Here is a 20,796-nt window from a genome sequence, read left to right on the forward strand (position 1 = left end):
GAGGTAAAATTAGATGAATGTATATCATAAAATACTCAGCTGCAGTCAGAACCAACAAGCTGGGGCACCTGGGTGGCTCAGTCAGTTAAGCATCTGCCTTCAACTTAGGTCATGATCCCGGGGTCCTGGTATCAAGCCCAGCATCTTGACTCCCTGCTCGGTGGGGACCCTGCTTCTCTCTCTCTTCCCATCTTTGCTCTCTCTTGCTATCTCTATCACTATCTCTCTCTCTCTCCCTCTCTCTCTCAAATAAATAAACAAAATCTTAAAAAAAAACCAACAAGTGAATGAATATTCACACAGGCCCAGGGACAGCTCTTTAAATGAAATTGCTGAGTGAAAATATAAACTAAATGAGAATAATACCATTTATGTAACAATTTACATAATATAAAATATATATTATAAGAGAGTACATACAATAAAAACCCCCCACACTAAACACATAAGTGCCTGTGGTAGTGTGTGTGGGGGGTGGTATATGTAGGAGATAGATAACAGGGAATAAATAAAACACTGGCTTGGCCCAGTCCAATGATGACAAAGTATCACCAACTGAAATGTATGAACAACTCAACCCTCACTTCAGTCCAATTACTACTAAATAAAAATTAGCAATGCAAACAAAGTAGGGAGAACAAATAAAAGTGAAAACAACAAATGAAAGCAGTTTCACTATTCTTCTAGGGTGTCCACTACTGAAAACCCAAAACTTCAAGCCCTCTTCAAAACAGATTAGACAGGTGTTGAAAACCATTCCCTGCATGGGTTCCTAGAGAACACTGCTATTTGCACTTCTTTCTCCAGGGAAAATGTTTCAGTATTCCAACTTGTTATCACCCATTTCCAAATTTCAGCCATCTAGGACACATCAGCTATTATCGCCACTTAACGCCCAACGGCAACTTTTATAGCCATTAAAAGCAGAAATTTGGGGGCACCTGGCTGGGCTCAGTGGGTAGGGCATGTAACTCTTGATCTCAGGGTCATGAGGTCAAGCTCCACACTGGGTGTGGAGAAAAAAAGAACAGAATTTGTTACAAGTTTTTTGAAGATCTACAAAAAATACTATGTTTTAATCTCCTCAAAAAATGCTATTATGTTTTCCCTTGTTTTTGTTTTTAGATTTTATTTATTCATTCATGAGAGAGGAGAGAGGCAGAAACACAGGCAGAGGGAGAAGCAGACTCCCTGCAGGGAGCCTGATGAAGGACTTGATCCCAGGGATCATGACTGAGCCAAAAGCAGAAACTCAACCACTGAATGACCCAGGTGCCCCTCCCTCGTTTGTGTGTGTGTGTTTGTTTTTAAAGATTTTATTTACTTGAGAGAGAAAGAGCATGAGCAGGGGGAGGAGGCAGAGGAAGAGAGAGAAGCAAACTCCCCATTGGGCAGGGAACTCAATGAATGAGCTCCATCCCAGAACCCTAGGATCATGACAGGAGCTGAAGGCAGCCACTTAACCAACTGAGCTGAGCAACCCAGGTACCCCGTGTTTTTCCTTGTATTATCACATTTGCTCTCTCTCCAGAGTTTTTAAAATTTGGATTGGTAACCGTGTCTGTTATCACAGAGGTACTAGTAGCCTAGAAGGAAAGAAAGGTGATCAATTAATGTCCTAGATCCTCTCAAATATCCTAGGTAGATGCCATCTGGTATTAATGATTTGCACATCTTTAAATTGACTGACAATATTTTAAATAAATCTAACTCTTTAATCTACTATCTCTAATTTGTCCATTTAAAAATATAATTTGAATAAACTAAAAATAAATAAAAATATTTGATAATAAATATTTTATCTCAAATAAAAATTTGAGAATAGTTTCTCCTGTTAATCCTTAATGACCAGCAGCTAAAGAAACAGGATTTATAGTCCTAGTTGCTTTCTTAAAGGAGGTGGCAGGGGTGTGACAAGGGTTTTGGCATGAGAGCCAGACCTGTGAAAGCCAGACCCCACTCATCTCAATGCCCTCCTACTATATCTTCTTAAACTTTTGCTGGACACAATTATATTTTTAACATACATACTTCTTGTCTTCTTTGATAGACGTAGCTTTAAAAATTATTTCCACAGATTCCAAGTGGCAAGAAAATTTTGTAAACCATATGAATAACATACGGCTATGTTATATGGGTGGAATTTAGTTTCTTATACTCTGAAAAGGGTTAATAAACCTTAGACTTGAGCGGGAAGGGACTCTAAAAAGAGGGCTCTTAGCAAAAAGCCATCTGCCAGCATCCAGCTAAGGCAGGAAGCCAAAGGGTTAGGGAACCCCATATCTGCATTTTGAGTGCCATCATTAGATACCAGGAACATTTTAGAGGATAGAAGATGATTTCAGGCATGCCATATTAAATCCACAAGAGGAACAAAATACATGCAGCAAAGACAGAGACACATCATTTCCCCCTAGCAAGTAATTTTTAGTTTTAGAAACCTGTTGGTCAGGAACACAAGCTGAAAAAGATTAAGATAGTGTGACCACATTAAAACTTCCTTTATAGCTATAAAAGGTATAACTCTAAGAAGTTACTATAAATAGTAACTCAAAAATGAGAGGCCTGGATAAGCTAATATCTGGTGAAATAATATCAGAAGTTTTAAGACAGTACACATAAATTTCATATGCACGACATGGTTTCTGAAGGAAAAAAGTTCACTCTACCTGGATGGGACTTTTTGTTTAAATGAAACCTCCTTATCAAAAAGAAAAATGTTACATTTCTGGGTGTACAGAATGTGAACTGAAGAGATTTATCAAAACCCTCAAGTTTAACTCCCTCCAACTGAAAAAAGGAAAAAATAGTAGCTCAGAGAGATGTAATAATGCCTTTCCCAGACCACTAAGGTAGTCCACAGAAATGAAGACAAGCCTACTCTTGAAGGCCTAGTGCCTCTCTCACCTGCTCCTATATATTTCTAGATAACCTTTTGGATAGCTCTTTTTAAGTAGTCGCAGGCCTTGTTCTTTCCCTGACTCAGGAGTGGATTGGAAGTTCTTTCACCGAAGGTATCAAGAATTATGATACTGGTAACACTGCTGTTCTTGGTAGTGACATTCCATCATGCTACGGAATATTCTATTCATAAGAACTGAATAATAAATTCAGGCCATGCTCTAGGGGGATTACACAAAGGCATGCATTCCACATCACTGAAGGCTATCTTAAGAACTGTCTACCACATATTGCCATATACTTATACCTGGATATAAGTGAGAGGAGATAAGTGAGTACCAGAGTCAAGAAAGGGTTGGGGATGACCTCTTTTTCTTTGTGAATGCTTCCTCACATTCTTTATAAGTAGTGGGAAAATATAAGCAATATAGGAAAAAAAAAATAGTAGATTGGGTGAATTCAGCAAGGCACCATCACCGGAAAAGCCTCAGTAGTCAGAGTAAGACCAAATGAAGATTCATCTCTGTGGGGAATGAGGAGAAGAAAGCAAAGGGATTCTAGCAGGGATAGCATGTGCTAGAGTTTAAAGAGGATGTGGTTCCTAGCACACAAATTATTTGTTAAATTTAGCCTTTCCACATTTTTTAAAAGATTTTATTTACTTATTCATGAGACACAGAGAGAGAGAGAGAGAGAGAGAGAGAGAGAGAGGCAGAGACACAGGCAGAGGGAGAAGCAGGCTCCATGCAGGGAGCCCGATGTGGGACTTGATCCAGGGACTCCAGGATCATGCCCTGGGTTGAGGGCGGCGCCAAACCACTGAGCCACCCAGGCTGCCCCCTTTATACATTTTTGAAGTTTATATCCTATCTGCATCTTAAACCTCTTCCTCCCCCAAATTTTTATAATTTGGTTTTATTAGAATGTAAAATTTGATTTGTAGTGCATGTGTAAAGAAATCTGTAGGATCACACAGACAATGGTTAGAAATAACTTAGTAGGTGGCAGTGATAAAGTTGTGGGTAAATAGGGAAGAAATTGAAAAAAGTGGAAGGTCTACATAGAATATGGTCTGATCCTCTGGAAGAATTCAGAAGTGAATCATTCCATAACGGGAGAAACAAATCAGCATTTCCTCTTATGATTTAGGCACCTATCAGGAGTTCTCTACTTATTTTGCATGTTATATTTCACCACCATATTTATTCCCAAAAGAGCTGCTCTTATAAGACACAAATATCTGCCAAATCTTTATTTTTCTTTCAATCATTCACTTCATTCATTCATTCATTCAACTTCACGAAGTCCCTAGGAGCCAGGGCTATGTGTGGCAGTAGTAGAGTACAATGTCCTTATTGAGCAATTGAAACAATATAAAGAAAAATGTGTGTGGGGGGGGTGCCTGGGTGGCTCAGTTAGTTAAGTGTTTGACTCTTGGTTTTGTCTCAGATCATGATCTCATGGGGCTCAGTGCTCAGCAGGGGGTCTGCTTGAAGATTTTCTACCACTGCCCCTCCCCCTCCAAATAAATAAATCTTTAAAAAATTTTAAAAAGAAAAAAGTGTGGATTATTTTTTAAATGTTATTATTTATTTCACAGAGAGAGAGAGCATGAACAGGAGTGGGTGGAAGGGTAGAGCGTGAGGGAGGGGCGGACTCTTGAGCAGACTCCCTGCTTAATGCAGAGCCAGATGCAGGACTCAATCCCAGGACCCCGAGGATCATGACCTGAGCTGAAACCAAGAGCTGGTTGCTCAACTGACTGAGCCACCGAGGCACCCCCGTAGAAACTATTCTAAAGTTTACGTTCTTTCACAAGTCTATTAAATTTTTTTTAAAGATTTTATTTATTTATTCATGAGAGACAGAGAGAGAGGCAGACACAGGAAGAGGGAGAAGCAGGCTCCATGCAGGGAGCCTGATGTGGGACTCGATCCTGGGACTCCAGGATCACGCCGTAGGCCAAAAGCAGGAGCTAAACCACTGAACCACCCAGGGATCCCTAAGTCTATTAAAATTTAATGTGAATAATTATCTAAACATTATACCCGAACAAACCAAAACTCTAAATTGATGGGTTCTTTCTACACACGACATAGCCCAAATTGATAACTCAGAGATCAGCATGGTTAGAGAGGCTTTTTATCTCTACAACAGAAAACTAAGGTTTAGATTCTGCGTCTATTACTTACTAGTTACAGGAGCCTAGGCAAGTCAAAGATCTTTCTTGTCTGTTTCCTGGTGTTTAAAACATGTATAATATTATTATTTCCCAAGATTATAGTTAAGACATATTTCCAAAGATTATAGTTATGACAACTGGTAAATTAGAAAATATACATAAGTATTATATGGTTTATACAAATGCAATTTTATTTTTAAAAATTATTTATTGGAGAGAGAGAGCATGAGCAAGTGTGCAGGGGCAGGAGCAGAGGGAGAGGGAGAGAGGATCTGAAGCAGATCCACGATGAATGTGGAGCCCAACACAGAGCTCATTTCCATGACTCTGACTGAGATCATGACCTGAGCTGAAACTAAGAGTCAGATGCTTAACCACTGGAGCCACCTAGGTGTGTCACAAATGCAATTTTAAAAGGGCTTTGCGCCAGTTGAAAATGTCCTGTTTATGTATGCCCTTAAGGCCTATGGCACTTGCAATTGTTTTTAAGTATCACACAAAGTTGACAGGCTAGTGCTGAAATCACTGCTAAAGGATGAACTCCGTGCTTTGGCCCATGAGCCACAGAACTTTCCTATGTTCTCTATCCTTCCCTTGTTTATAGTTATACTTTATATAATGTATAATGTTGATGTAACATTTCATAAAGAATACATCTCAGAGATGGAAACAGGTACTTGAAGTTACATATAAGTTACATGGAATATACTTTGTGTTTAAAACATTAACCTTAATTCTGACAATAACCATACTTCACAGGCAGAGCCATGGCTAAAATGGCCAGTCCCCAAATAGGCTTATTCAACTTAAAAAGAAAGTCACTAGAATCAAACATTTTACTATCTATGATCCAGCCTTGAGCTGTTCATGCTCCAGAGGAACCATCCCAAGCAAAAACACTAACTCTCAATCGCTATTATTCTATAGTTCAGGACAATGTGCTGCTAGTGATACTTGGGGTACATCTTTCAAGTGTTTATGTTTGCCATGTAGCAAGTACTAGTTTGTTGTGCTTTAACCAATTCTCTGCTTTATGGGTTAGCCAAGAAGAGCTGGGTTTGGAATATGGGACACTTGGTTCTAAATCCTACATTTTATTTGACCTTCCACGACTCTTAGTAAACTGAAACACTGCTCAGAAAGCTGCAGGGTTTCACACAGTCATTTAAAACTTTGTCCTTTAAGTGTTCTGTTTTACCTAAAATGCAGTTCTACACTGCCATGAAGCATTAGGTTTCAAAAAGGGTCAGATTTGATACAATGGAAAAGGTTTGGCCATATATTGCTTAAGTTTCTCGACTTCATCATGATTTATTAATAATAACTTCAAAGAAAAAAATTCTACTTTTTATGACAATTTTTTCTCCACATTTCAAACAACTTAATAAAATTTTCTTATATCATATCTACATATTCAAATAGAAACTAGTTTAATTATAGCCTATCACAAAAATAAGAATTTAGAAATTGAGCTGCCAAGCATCTCCAAAATAATTTCACTGTGATTATAAATTAAATGTTACCAAATACAATTTTCCTTATCAAATTCCATTTTTGTAATTCTTTTAATTTGAACTCCACCACTAGTGATTACATAGATTCAATTAGGAATTAAAAATTTGGGAGTGCTGGGTGGCTCAGTCGGTCAAGCAGCTGCCTTCAGCTCAGGTCATGATCCCAGGGTCCTGGAATGGAGGAGCTCCATTTTGGGCTCCCTGCTCAGTGGGGAATCTGCTTCTCCCTCCCCCTGCTCTTGTGCTCTTGCTCATCTCTCTCTGTCCCTCTCAAGTAAATAAAATCTTAAAATAAAAAATTCAATGGGACTTAAGATGTACATTTTCTTTCTGTAACAAAATATGCTGTCATGTTTTAAATAAATTGAAATAATGTACTATAAACATAATCTTAGATTACATTTACTAATATATTTTGATTATTGACGGATGTTTTTAAAGATTTATTTATTTATTTATGAGAGACAGAGAGAGAGAGAGAGAGAGAGAGAGAGAGAGAGAGGCAGAGACACAGGCAGAGGGAGAAGCACGCTCGCTGCAGGGAGCTGATACGGGACTCGATCCCAGATCTCCGGATCACGCCCTGGGCCAAAGGCAGACGCTCAACCCCTGAACCACCCAGGTGTCCCAGATGGATGTAACTGAGCATAAACTAATACCTATTCTCATTACTTGTGATCAAAACAAAACTACAAAAACAAGCTTTGGCCATTACGAACTTACACATTTTTTGTATTAGAATTCAACATGCTTTGTAGACATTTCAAGATCATTTTCTGATTTTACAGATGATAATGAACTAAAGAATTAGATAATTTTGCTTACAGAAGAGGTTAGTCTCCTGTTCAAGCTTACTGATGGGTCACATCAAATCATGTTCATTTATTCATTTGACAAATATACATGGGCCACCTAGTACGATGCTTGTAATGAGCTCTAAAAACAATGGTAAAAGGGGAAAGGACATGAATTCCTCTTTCATGGAACTTGTAGTCTTGTAGGAAAAAGAGACTTCAATCAAATCATTCTACAAATAAATGTGAAATTATCAATGGCGGTGATATGAGTCACACTGAAAGCCTATCTCAGCAAAGTAAGGTGTGATGAGTATCGGGTCTAGGATGAAGGGGTGTGGACTAAAATTCCAGCTCTGTCACTTCCTAGCCATGTTTGACTATATGACATACTTTACACTGTTGCCGTTTCTATGTTCTCTTCTGTAAAACACAGCTAATAATACCTTGCTTGTAGGGTGGTTGTAAGGATTAAAAGAATTAATTCACATAAAATGCTTAAAATGGTTCCTGTCATATGTAAGCACTCAATACGCAAAGATCATTATTTTGAAGAGAAGTTGGAAATCTGGACTTGTGCCAGTTTGGAACCTCTGCATAGAGAGGAAGGCAGGTCATACAAGGCCTGGTAGGATCTGGTCAGGCTTTCAATCTTTATCATAGAGCAATGGTGTAAGTCATGGAAAGAGAAAAGTGACCTATTCGAATGGCACTGATTTTTTTCTTTTTTTTTTTTTTTCTTTTCAAAGATCTGGCACTTGGGGACAACAAGTGGGGTACACTGAGGTGAGATTTCAGTATGCCAAACTGGACGGTTTAGTAATAATATCCTAGTAGTATCTTTCATTCTGACTGCCCCTTGCAGAACATTCCTACTATTAACTACTCCCTTCTAACAATTCTGCGTGTGGCTGTGCTGGCACCCCACTTATTAACAGTGTTTATAGAACCAGGTAATCTTCTGTTTATCTCTCACCTGTAACTACATTTCAAATACGTTCATGGGGGGTGCCTGGATGGCTCAGTTAAGTGTTAAGTGTTAAGACACTGTTAAGTGTCTGACTCCTGATTTTGGACTAGGTCATGATCTCAGAGGCCGGAGACTGAGCCCCACATAGGACTCTGTGCTCAGAGGGGAGTCTGCTTGGGATTCTCTCTCCCTTTGCCCTCCCCCAGCTTGCGCTTGCTCTCTCTCTCTAATAAATAAATTTTTGAAAAAAAAAAAAAAAAAAACACCAGTGGCCTCATTAGGTAAAGTCTTCCTTGAGAAAGGCATATATGCACATGTGACTGTCAAAGGAAGGAATTCTTCCTAAGAATAAACAACATACATATTAAGAAACACTAACCTTGAACCACAAACCATCTCTAACATATTTACTAAATCAAAACTGCAATGGGTAGTTCAAACAACAGAACTTCAATGTCTCAATTCTCAGAGGCAAGTAGTAAAACTGATGTAATTAGCCCAGGATCAAAAGATCTGGAAAAAATATGTAATTATTCATGCTGTTATGGTTAACTTTTTAATGTTCACATATACCTTATACAGATTCATCGGTCAGATTGACAAAAGATGAGAAAACAAAGCTCAAATTAATGGACAATAAATTTTACTAGCTTTAAAATACTTTGCAGAACTGATGAAAAGCAACACTTTTCAGATTATCTGTTAATTTCTAATTTTATTTTTTATACATATTATTAGAGGACAACATAATTCTGAAGTCCGTTGGTCTTAAAAATATTAATAAATTCAAGAGTTAAAAACAATAATTAACTTTAATAAAAACTATTAGTATTTTTAATGTTAAGGGCTTTAAAAAGTTTCAAAATATAACCAACAATAAAACAAACAAAAATCACTCTTCTAGATGGTAGGTTCCCCAAACACCATCTCAATGCACAAAACATTACTTTCTCTCCAACATGCCACATTAAGAGTCTTTGTAACATATTACATATTTTATCATTAATGTCCAGCCAGAGCTAATTAATCTCCAGGTGGCTCTACCAACACACGAAATTTATATGAAATAACAGAGATCAGTTAGGGAGGAGCCTTTGAGAAGACTGTATTAACAAAGAATAGAACAAGTAACTGAGGACAAAAAACTAACTCTACCATGAGAACTGGATAAAACAGAACTTATTATAGGTTCCCAACACTTACTTCAACTTTTTAAAAGCTAGTAATTTCCCCAATTCAAAATACTGATTTTTGTAAGCACATACTAGTGAGCAGATAGCTTCACTGGTAACTTGGAGATGGGCCAAGAGACTTTTTAATGCCTAAATTTCAGGACCTAGTTATGAATATTTACTATTTTCACACTGGATAGAGAAAAGCTACTAAATATTTTTAATTATTTAAGAGAAATAAAGTTATTCTTTTTAATTATTTAAGAGAATGCATGCACACACATGGAGGGGTGAGGGGGAGTGGAGGGGCAGAGGGAGAGGGTGAGGGAGAGAATCTTAAGCAGGCTCCACATCCAGCATGGAGCCTGACAAATGTTCACAGTAGCATTTTCTTAATAGTCAAAAAAAAAAAAAAAAAAGAAAAGAAAGAAAACAACTCACATGAGCATCACCTGATAAATGGATAAGCAAAATGTGGTAGATGCATCCAAAAGAATATTCAGTTATAAAAAGGGATGAAGTACTAATTCATACTACAATATGGATGAATCTTGAAAATATTATGCCAAGTAAAAGATGTAGACAAAACGACAAAAGCCACATTTTGTATGATTCTATTTATGTGACATGTCCAGAATAGGTAAATCCACAAAGTAAATTTGTAGTTTCCAGGGACTAGAGGGAAAAGGAAACAGGGGACTGCTTTGCATGTACAGGGCTTATTTTGGAGGTGATGCAATGTTCTGAAGAAAGAGTAATGACCATGTAACTATGTGAATGTACTAAAAAACACTGAATTCTACACTTTAGTCTGAGAAGAAAGACTGAGTGGCCCTCTTTCTGACATCCTCCTCAGCTGACAAAGGATGGATATGTAAGGTGAAGATTTAAGTCATACGGGCAGCCGTGGCTGACACTAGAACTGAAGGCAAAACTGGAGCCACATTACGGGCAAGCCCTGGATTTCAAAATTAAGGCAAGGAAACATAAGAAATGGGCTAAATTTCTCTCCTTAAAGATACAAAGAGAAATTAAGCGTAAAGAATAAAGCAAGTAAGGACAGAGAAGTACAAAATCTGCATAGATCCAAAAGAGAAAGCACAAATGCTTTAAAAATGCATTTTATTTCATTCATGACTTGGAAAAAGGGTTGCTTTCCGGTCATATAGTAAGAGATTACTGAATCACAGAGTAATTAATACTTACAAACTCTTACTCAGCTGTCATTTTAAAAAACCAAATTACTGCCTATTGCAGGTTAATAAAGTTTTTCTGTGATTATGCGATATTAGTTGAATTCTTTTCCAAATTTATAAATATACCAAGATTCTCAATTTCAGTGTAAAAATGTCAAACTGCTTACAGAAGCTTAAAAATGAATATATCAAGGAAAAATTATTTTATTTTTTTAAGATTTTATTTTTTCATGAAAGGCAGAGAGAGAGAGAGAGACAGAGAGAGACAGAGACACAGGCAGAGAGAGAAGCAGACTCCATGCCAGGAGCCTGATGTGGGACTCGATCCCAGTACTCCAGGATCTTGCCCTGAGCGAAGGCAGCCGCTAAACCACTGAGCCACCCAGGGATCCCTGACATTTTAAAAATTATGCTGCATTTAAAAGTTACCTAATATTTAACATCTAAATTGCTGGAGTGCTGAAAAAAAATTAATGTTGTTTAAGTAACTCCTACTAATGGAAAAACAAAAATAATAGAAACTTCTTGGAGAGGGCTGGCTTGGCGGCAGCCCAGCCTAGAAAAAGAATGCAAGTACTTCGACTGAAGTACTTAATAGGTTTAATTTACTATAACTCTAATCATATAACCATAACAAAGATTTTTAGCATCTAAAAGCCTGGTCATATTTATAAAATGTACATAGTAAAATTAAAACATAATGAAAAGGACACACACCAACTTCAGACCTTAAGCAAAACTGGCAAAACAAGATTTAAGTTTAAATGCTAGTTTCATGAGTATTCATTCCATTATTCTCTGTATTTGAAATATTCCATAAAAACCTTAAACAAAAAGCCTCATTATTATTAGCGACTGCCAGTTTCATTTACCCCAAAAGCTCAAATTATGGGTTTCTTTTTTTTGAGGTATAATTGATATATAACATTATATTAGTTTTAGGTATACAGTATAATGGCTTGATATTTTTATACATCGGGAAATGATCACCACAGTAAATCTAGCTAACAGTTATTACCACAGTCACAAATTATTTCTCTTGTGATAAAGAAGTTTTAAGATCTACTCTTAGCAACTTTCAAATATGTAATGTAGTAGTATTAACCATAGCCAACATTCTGTACACTACATTCCCATGACTTATTTATAACTAGAAAATTGGTATCTGTTGACCCCCCTTCACCTATTATACTTCAAACTATATTTTTGTACAACTACCAAAGTATTATGTAGATAATTCATATTTTGTGTTTCAACATGTTGACTGAGGTTTAAGCCATTACTAATAACTTAGGTGATTCAATAAAAAATATTTACAAAGCTATTTAACAGAAAAAGATGAAATAATGCCAAGGAAGAGCAGTGGACAGCAGGCAGATGACACACACTTGCTGACGATGCCATTCATCTTCATCTTGATTAGTATTGTAGTTGGCACAATACTTCTGAAATATGTGACTATCTCTTAGTACAAAGAATTTAAAGACCACATTGTCAGCATGGTCCAAAGTGTTTATTAAACTTTGAAAGTCAAAGTCATAGCAAGTTATCAGCTTGTGACCATGGCATCTTAAAATATTCTAACTCACTGAAAGGAGAAACAATGTATACAACATAATGTGATTACTTTTAAGGTGCAGAATTTTTTTTTTTAATACTTCTAATTAAAAAAAAACTCAAAGCAATCTAAATAATGACTTTTTAGAATCTGGGAAAAAGTTAAAATTCCTCTTTATTCAATGACCTCACATCTTGTAGCTAGCATGAGTTAAATTCCAAGCCACACCCTTTCAGAAACAAAACTGCAAATTTAAGATCTCTAACTTTTGCCAGTCTATTTTAGAACACTGGAAATGTTTTCAGCCTGAACCAGAAATTTCTCTCTAGAACACAAGAGCTGAGAGAATAAACTTTGTCCCTGGCTTATCTGTTACATATATGAAACATTATTATAGTTATTAGATTATTTATTTGCATACCTTAGAAGCCAGTCCCTATGGCTTAGCCAGCATGGAGTTCTAGCCATTTTTAATCAGGAAACTATTACCAGGAAATCGAACCTCAGTCTAATCTCAGTTGATCAATATGACAATAGAATTTTAGGGATCCTTGCTATAAAACTGCTACTTCACTTTTCTTTACAATGTCATCCCTTACTGCTTGGCTTCCAAAAATCAGGCCATAATTAATATTTCAGGGTTATAAGAGCTGATATTTCTGCTGCACTCAAGTAGTTCATTCACTTTGGCATGATTTTCTTCCAGTTCTTTATTTGTAAAAAGCACACCTCCAGCTGAGTTGGCCTAGATCATTCCTGTTTTTAAATTTTTGAGGAGGGGAGAGGAGGATTAAAGTCCTAAATTCTCATTTAAATTAGCTAATGGGAAACATGGTACCCTGCTCAAGATGCTGCTATGTAATCACCCTGGACCTGAAGCTTGAGAAAGTTTTCTGTGGCCTTGAAACAACTGGGCCCATCATCTATTGCTGTCAACAAGTTCTCTTCCTTTCCTTGGTACACTAGTGGAGGCTGACTGTAGATTAAAAGCTCACATAGTGCATTGAGCTTCCATGTGTGTTTTCTGTATGAGGCACAGAGCTGTTCATGTAGACATCTAAAGGTCTGAGACAAGTTCTGGCCAAACCAAGAGTCAGGTTCATACTCTAGACCTAAATATTTGGCCATTGCCAGTGTTCCAAAATAAGAGATATCTAACCAAGCACTTAAGATTTCTGTAATTACTGATGATGGTTTTACTGCCGTACTTGCTACAATGACTAGTGAATACCAATTGCTCCCTATCCTGAATTTCTTTTTGTTCACCAACAAATGCAGGATAGGAACAAGTCTAGAACCTATGAAAGAAAGGCTTTATGTAATGAACAAGTTAAAGCAAAAATCTTCTGATAAGTGCCTCACAACTATACAAATCAGGACAACACAAAAAACTTCTATATTAACTAAATTGACACTCAAACTCCCACAATTTGTGCTTGGCTAGCTTTGTAGGCAGGCTTATTTTGGTGACCTCATTAACCTTGCACTGATCCAACTCCACATTTCACAGAACTGAATTTTTTGTATCCCACTAATACTATTATGGAAGGGTTTGACCATGCCACTTAAGAGATTATTTTTAAATTGGCTAGCTAGATAGCATAGATAGGCCTTCCCCCCCAACTCTGAATTTAATTCTTAGATTTAAATAAAATGACCATAAGATATGATACTTGAAGCAACAAATTAATTGAACTACATGAGTAGAAGACAAATCCTTTTTTTTTTTTCTTTTTAAAGATTTTATTTCTTTATTCATGAGAGAGAGAGAGAGAGAGAGAGAGAGAGGCTGAGACACAGGCAGAGGGAGAAGGAGGCTCCATGCAGGGAGCCCGACGTGGGCCTTGATCCCAGGTCTCCAGGATCAGGACCTGGGCTGAAGGCGATGCTAAACCACTGAGCCACCCCGGCTGCCCTAGAAGACAAATCCTGATGCAAATTTAGCATATCAGTCACTGCCACCTCACTAATTTCTTCTCTGTAACTTCTAGAACCTAAGATTTAGCTAAGGGTCCCTTATCAATAAACAGTAAATAGTATCATCACAATGTACTAGTAGGTCAAAGTTTTATGTACTGCAGCCAGCTATCTCATGAAGCAGAAAGATGTTCTTGGCTAGGCTATTACATCAAGATAAGCCCAAGAACAGATACAAGGGCCACTTAAATGTTTTGGTAACCCAGTGAGAATGAATGATCTAGGGATCAATACTACTTGATTCATCTTACACTGAACACGTGAGTTATTCTGGAAACTGTGTACCCTGTATTTACTTTTTAGAAAAGGGTATATTTTGGGATCCCTGGGTGGCACAGCAGTTTGGCGCCTGCCCTTGGCCCAGGGCGTGATCCTGGAGACCCGGGATCGAATCCCACGTCGGGCTCCCGGTGCATGGAGCCTGCTTCTCCTTCTGCCTGTGTCTCTGCCTCTCTCTTTCTCTCTCTCTCTGTGTGACTATCATAAATAAAAAATAAAAATAAATTAAAAAAAAAGAAAAGGGTATATTTTGAATATGCAAATAGCTTGATTCCACTTTTTGAAAACATTTGAATGTAAAATCTGAGGCCACATGTGTATTCCATACCACTTTCATGTACATGTTTTTTTCTTCATTTTTTCTTCAGTACTTCCTAAAATTTAACAGCATAATGTAGCAATCACTATAGAAAGCTAAAAAAAGAACTCCTAGAAACTAAAACATAGAATCAAAATTAAGGACGCCTGGGTGGCTCAGTGGTTGAGCCACTGCGTTTGGCTCAGGGAGTGATCCTGGAGTCCTGGGATTGAGTCCCATGTCGGGCTCCCTGCATGGAGCCTGCTTCTCCCTCTGCCTGTGTCTCTGCCTCTCTCTCTCTGTCTCTGTCTCTCCTGAATAATAAAATCTTAAAAACAAAAAAAAAAATAATCATAATTAAATGCATGAAATTAATCCATGAAATGACAGAAAAGAGATGTTAACTCTCATTAAGGTCAACGTATCTTTTATGACCTGGCTAATAATTTTGGGTTACTAACATGGTGTCTGGCTGGGCTTCAGGCCAAGGCTTAGGTCTCACTGTTTTTCAGCTTTATGACTTAGAACTGTCTGGCAAACTGGATAACAAAAATGATATCATTAACATAGATTCCGAAGATGGTACACCCCAGCCACTGTTTCCTGCAACTCAAGCTGAAGTTTAGTCTCCCAAATAACTCCGCCACAGTTAAGCTAAGGCAAGGTGACCACACTGGAGCAGCAAGCTAACTACCTGAAGAAGTAAAGGAGGGATATGGCACACAGAGAACAAACTAGCAGCTGTCACAGGAAGGCCTCATTAGGAGCCTGGGAGGCCTCGTCTGCAAAGACTATTCTGACAAAGGACGACCAGGCAGATAAACACAGACACAAATACTTGAGGAGAACACCTAGGCTTCCCGATCCAGGCACACACACGAACCTGACTGACCACCTCTCCAGAACTCGGGTCATCTACCCGGAAAAGGAAGGGACCGCATGTGGTGATTTCTTAACCGCCTTCCTTGGTCTTAAAAGTCTTTGATTCTAAGGGACACCTGGGAGGCTCAGCAGTTGAGCACCTGCCTTCGGCCCAGGGCATGACCCTGGGGTCCTGAGATCGAGTCTAGAGTCGGGCTCCTGCAGGGAGCCTGCTTCTCTCTCTGCCTGTGTCTCCCATGAATAAATAAATAAAATATTTTTAAAAATGCACTGACAGGGATGCCTGGGTGGCTCAGCAGTTTAGCACCTGTCTTTGGCCCAGGGCGTGATCCTGCAGCCCCGGGATGGAGTCCCACATCGGGCTCCCTACAGGAAGCCTGCTTCTCCCTCTGCCTGTGTCTCTGCCTCTCTGTCTCTCTGTGTATCTCATGAATAAATAAATAAAATCTTAAAAAAAAAAAAAAGTCTGATTCTGTAAGCATTAGCCTTGACAGCAGTGCTACCCTCGAGTGAGTATGGATCATGGTATCTGTGGCTTAACTTTAATATCACCATAAATTTGAAAAAGGAATTTGATTATTCACAACAAAATGGCAACAGTGTCACCTCTGGGTACAAGAAAATATAGGTGGATTTTACTTTCTTCTTTCGTGCTTCTCTGCATTTAAAGATTTTTCTATGAAAGTATGGATCACTTTCATAATCAGAAAACAGAACATAAGCAGTGAATTGAACTTCCCCAGAATGAGACACCAAGGATTTAAGTACAATAACTGACTTGGGAAGTGGACAAGTGAGACAGGCCAGAGAAGGACATCAATAGAACATGCATAGCATGAGCAGGTTAGTGCTGTGAGCAAGGAGATCACATGGTTGCTGGGAACTCTGAAGTCTACAGAGGGCAGGCTTCAGAGATACTTCATGTAAGAGGTTACTGGCCTAGCTCCTGTTCCTTAATGGTTGAAGGCTGCTAGGGCTCCTACAGGTAAGGACCTCCTGGCACTTCTCACTTTGACCCCATGTTGGACGCAGAGAAGGCCTTCAAGCACAATGTCCCAGGGGCTTGGGGCTAGGAAACTGTGGGGTCAGGAGACACTGAACTGATGGGGAGTTCCACGGGATGTGGGCAGGACACAGAATATGCTGCCACTATTAAGAATAATAAGGGGCAGCCCTGGTGGCGCAGCGGTTTAGCGCCGCCTGCAGCCTGGGGTGTGATCCTGGAGACCCGGGATCGAGTCCCACATCGGGCTCCCTGCATGGAGCCTGCTTCTCCCTCTGCCTGTGTCTCTGCCTCTCTCTCTCTGTGTCTCTCATGAATAAATAAATAAAATCTTAAAAAAAAAAAGAATAAGAAAAATGCACTTACTTAAGTTAAAATGCTACTCCAATGTCTACAAACACAGAGTGCCTACTCTGTGCCAGGTACTCTGCTGGGTGCTAAAGGTTAAAATAAGAACAAAGTCAATTTCATGACATTTAGTCCACTACTTAGTAGGGACATGGACCACAGGCTATTCAAAATGAAAAAGCTCCAATAAAATGATTAAAAAAATAGGGCATGGGTTCTCGGCATTTCAAGTAGGAAGATTATCTTCTACAAAGCAGCTATAAAAGTACTTGTAACATTTTTTGCAGGAGAGAGGAAGGAAGAACAGAGATCTCACCCTGATGGCACCAACAAAAATACCACACAATCTGCTAATTCACAATTTTCTTCCAATCCACCAGAGAGCTGAAACCTCAGTAAAAACAACTAACCTGGAATTAAAGGATGAAAGGCACCCTGAAGGACAGACTGGCTTACCTGGGCAGATGCTGCTGAATGCCAGTAAGAAATGAGTTAGAATTTTTAGCAAATTGGTAAAGCCTGAATGTGGGCAAGCAAGAGAACACAGAATCCTGCAGGGCCACTGACAGGTGGTAAATACACACTCAGGTTCTTCTACATGAACCTCCCCAGGGGCCAACATAAGAGTCCTCAGACAGCCTCCCAGTGGGTGCAAGCCTGATTCACGGAAACAGCAGCTGCGGTGGGAAAGGCACGAAAGCTTGCCTAGATCATCCTTTCTCAGCTTTACTATGGAACAAAGCCTCAAACTGCTGAGGGAAGGGCAAAAAGCCTGTCTTTCTCAGGACATTTGGTTGAAAGCCCATTGCAGCTAGGAATTTGTCAGTATAACTAAATCATCCTATTTTATGAGCAGCCTAACTTCAAGACACTATGCTTGTTTCCAACAGAGCTTCACACTCTGGTCCTACCCTAAGTCCCAGGCCGAGTCTAAGCCCCTTTCAACAAACACTACTTGAACACCCAGGACAGAGGAATTTTTCAGAGCCTTAGAGATCAAGAAGAAATAATAATGGCCCAAGAGTGGGCTTCCTGGAAGGAAAGTTTTAAAGATGGTATGATTAATAATAACGGGTGAGTAAAGATGGGTTATAAATCACTTAGCATGGATTTTCTTCTGAATGTTACATCAATGTAGTTGCTTAGACATGCAAGTTTAATTTTTGTTTAAAATAAGGGAAAAATCCTACATGAATAGATTCCTGGATTAAATTTAGTATCAGATTTAATTTTTACAGTCAAGAACAATTAAATTGTCTGCTCGTATTTTCTGGATCATGAGAGCTATTCACACTGAAATGTCTAACATTTTGCTTGTTGTCAAAAAAAAAAGCCTTCAAGTGCTGACACGAAGAACTGTGCTTTATTTCAAATTGTGCACATCACTGCAGTAACAGAAGCTCATCACACATATGAGAGGAGACATACTGGAAGTAAGATTCATCTCTTCATTTAGTTGATTTGACATAAGCAGTAGTATCCAACCTAAATATCAATGAATGCCTATTTTAATATTTCTCCAATCTTATTCACAGCTACAAAATCAGGATAATTTCCTTCTATTAACTGCCATTTACTGAACTAAGCATTCTTTCAAAGAAAAGCAGCACTAGTCATTGAAAAGTAGTTCCATTTAAGTTATTGCATTAAACTTAACAAAAGCATTTAAACACTTCTGATTATTGAAAAATTAAACATGTTTAAATTATTCAGGCTTATTCTACAAGATAGCCAAAACTTAAACATAGCTTATCAAATGGTTTCTAAAAGATACAGAATGAAAATGCATTCTTCCTCAGCTCTTTTCTCTGCTCCAAAAAGCTTTAAGCAGCTTAATTCAAAACCGAAAGTTACAATGAACTCAGAAAAAGTGAATGAAAAACTATCTTCAGATGGACTCTTATCAGCTCTCATGTCTTTACAATCAAACCGAGTCAGACAGAAGAGGGAGGTGGCCTGGATACTAGTTACAGCCTACGTGTTCATGTGAGGAGGGACAATCACCTTGTTTTTTAAAAGCAGTGGAAAAAATAAATAAAAAATAAAAGCAGTGAAAAATAAAACCACAGTCTGTATCGCATAGATTTGTTATATGTTAAACATTAAAAACATGAAATGTTAAGATATATCATTTTTTTAAAAGATTTTTATTTATTTACTCTTGAGAGAGACAGTCAGAGACACAGGCAGAGAGAGAAGCAGTCTCCATCCTGTGAACCTGACGTGGGACTGGATCCTGGGTCTCCAGGATCATGCCCCAGGGCCGAAGATGGCACTAAACCACTGAGCCACCCGAGCTGCCCAGTTGTATATCAATTTAAAGCAAATCAAATTGTATGTCAGCATTTTTGCTTTGAAGTTAATTTATGGACATTTAAAATCAGATGAAATGTATGGGTCTTTGGGGGTTGGGGGATGAGGTAACTGGATGATGGGCATGTGATGTAATGAGCAGAGTGTTACAACTGATGAATCATTGAAGTCTACCTCTGAAACTAATAATACACTATATGTTAATTATTTGAATTTAAATTTTAAAAAATTTTAAATTAAAATTGAAAAAATTAAAAAAAAAAAAGAAGAAATGTCTGGGTCTTAAGTCAGCATTAAAGGAAGAAACAAGAGAAGGGGGACTCTGCTTTAACCTCCGGATGACTATGAAGCAAGGGCTCAGTCTATATACTAAATGAATATAATACTGTATTTTGCATGTAGGTTGACTTATTCCATATACCCAAATTTCTAAGTGTTCCAGGCAATTTTAATTTAAAATTTCCAAAGCAAAACTACAAATGGCACAACTGTTTTCCTTCTTTTATCCTTAGAATTATGGAGAGAGTTTTAATACAAGCTTCCCAAAAATAAGTTCTTTGCCTTTTGTACCTTTGCCACCCCTCTAGGTCTCAGCGTACAGATAAAATGGAGGAGAGTAAAAGGCTCCGGTGGACTTGAAATTGCTACATAAGTGAAGACAATCAAGCCTTTCTTTAATCAATAATGACATTTCTGGAATCTCTGAGGCTCAAATGCTACTATAGTATCACTTCTAAGAGCTAATATCCTTAGTGTAGAACATTAACAAAGGATAAGACCTTTTCTGCATCATTTCCACATCCCTCCTCATGCCTAGCACAGAGCCTCAGAAGAAAATGGTTATTGACTAGAATTCACTGAGCTCTCTTGAAAATTTCAAAAGACAATCAAGATTTTTTTTAACTTGGTGAGATTTTAAGTGAAAGCAAAAATAACATACAGTCATGTACATCAAATGTTTTCCATAATTCATTAATCAAATATTTACTACTAAATAACAACTATGTTTCAGTATGAAGAACTGAACCACAAACTAAAAGTATATTTTGATGCCCTTTAAGAGTTATTCTTTTTATTCCTCACTGTGATGCTCACAATTTCCTTGCACGTGAAATGAAGGTAGCATATCACCTATTTTACAGTTATTAAAAAGATTAAATGAGTATTAATATAAGTGCTCTGAAGACTATAAAGCTAGACTATTTTGCTTTGTTACTGTAAAAGCATCTACAATGTTCTTTTTTTATAACTGGTCCCAGTTACTCTCTATATAAGTTCCAACAGAATTTTTTGCAATGACAGAAACATTCTGTTTCTGCCTATTATAATAATAATAGCTACTTGTCATGTGTATTTATCCAGCAGTTAAAATGTGGCCAGTGAGTATAAGAAACTAGATTTTTAATTAA

The 20,796-nt window shown here is 37.9% G+C and overlaps 1 protein-coding gene and 1 long non-coding RNA gene across 15 annotated transcripts in view; one reads left to right on the forward strand and one right to left on the reverse strand.

The window, feature by feature from the left end:
* Positions 1-20,437, forward strand: part of LOC144304581 (uncharacterized) — a 52,895-nt gene extending 32,458 nt beyond the window's left edge. The window contains exon 3 of the long non-coding RNA XR_013371517.1: positions 19,975-20,437. This is a non-coding gene — a long non-coding RNA (uncharacterized LOC144304581). The remainder of the gene's footprint in view (positions 1-19,974) is intronic.
* PKP4 (plakophilin 4) overlaps positions 1-20,796 on the reverse strand; it is a 233,909-nt gene that overhangs the window by 198,659 nt on the left and 14,454 nt on the right. The window lies entirely within an intron of this gene.

The sequence above is a fragment of the Canis aureus genome, chromosome 34 (assembly GCF_053574225.1).
Source record: "Canis aureus isolate CA01 chromosome 34, VMU_Caureus_v.1.0, whole genome shotgun sequence".
Taxonomy (NCBI): Eukaryota; Metazoa; Chordata; class Mammalia; order Carnivora; family Canidae; genus Canis; species Canis aureus.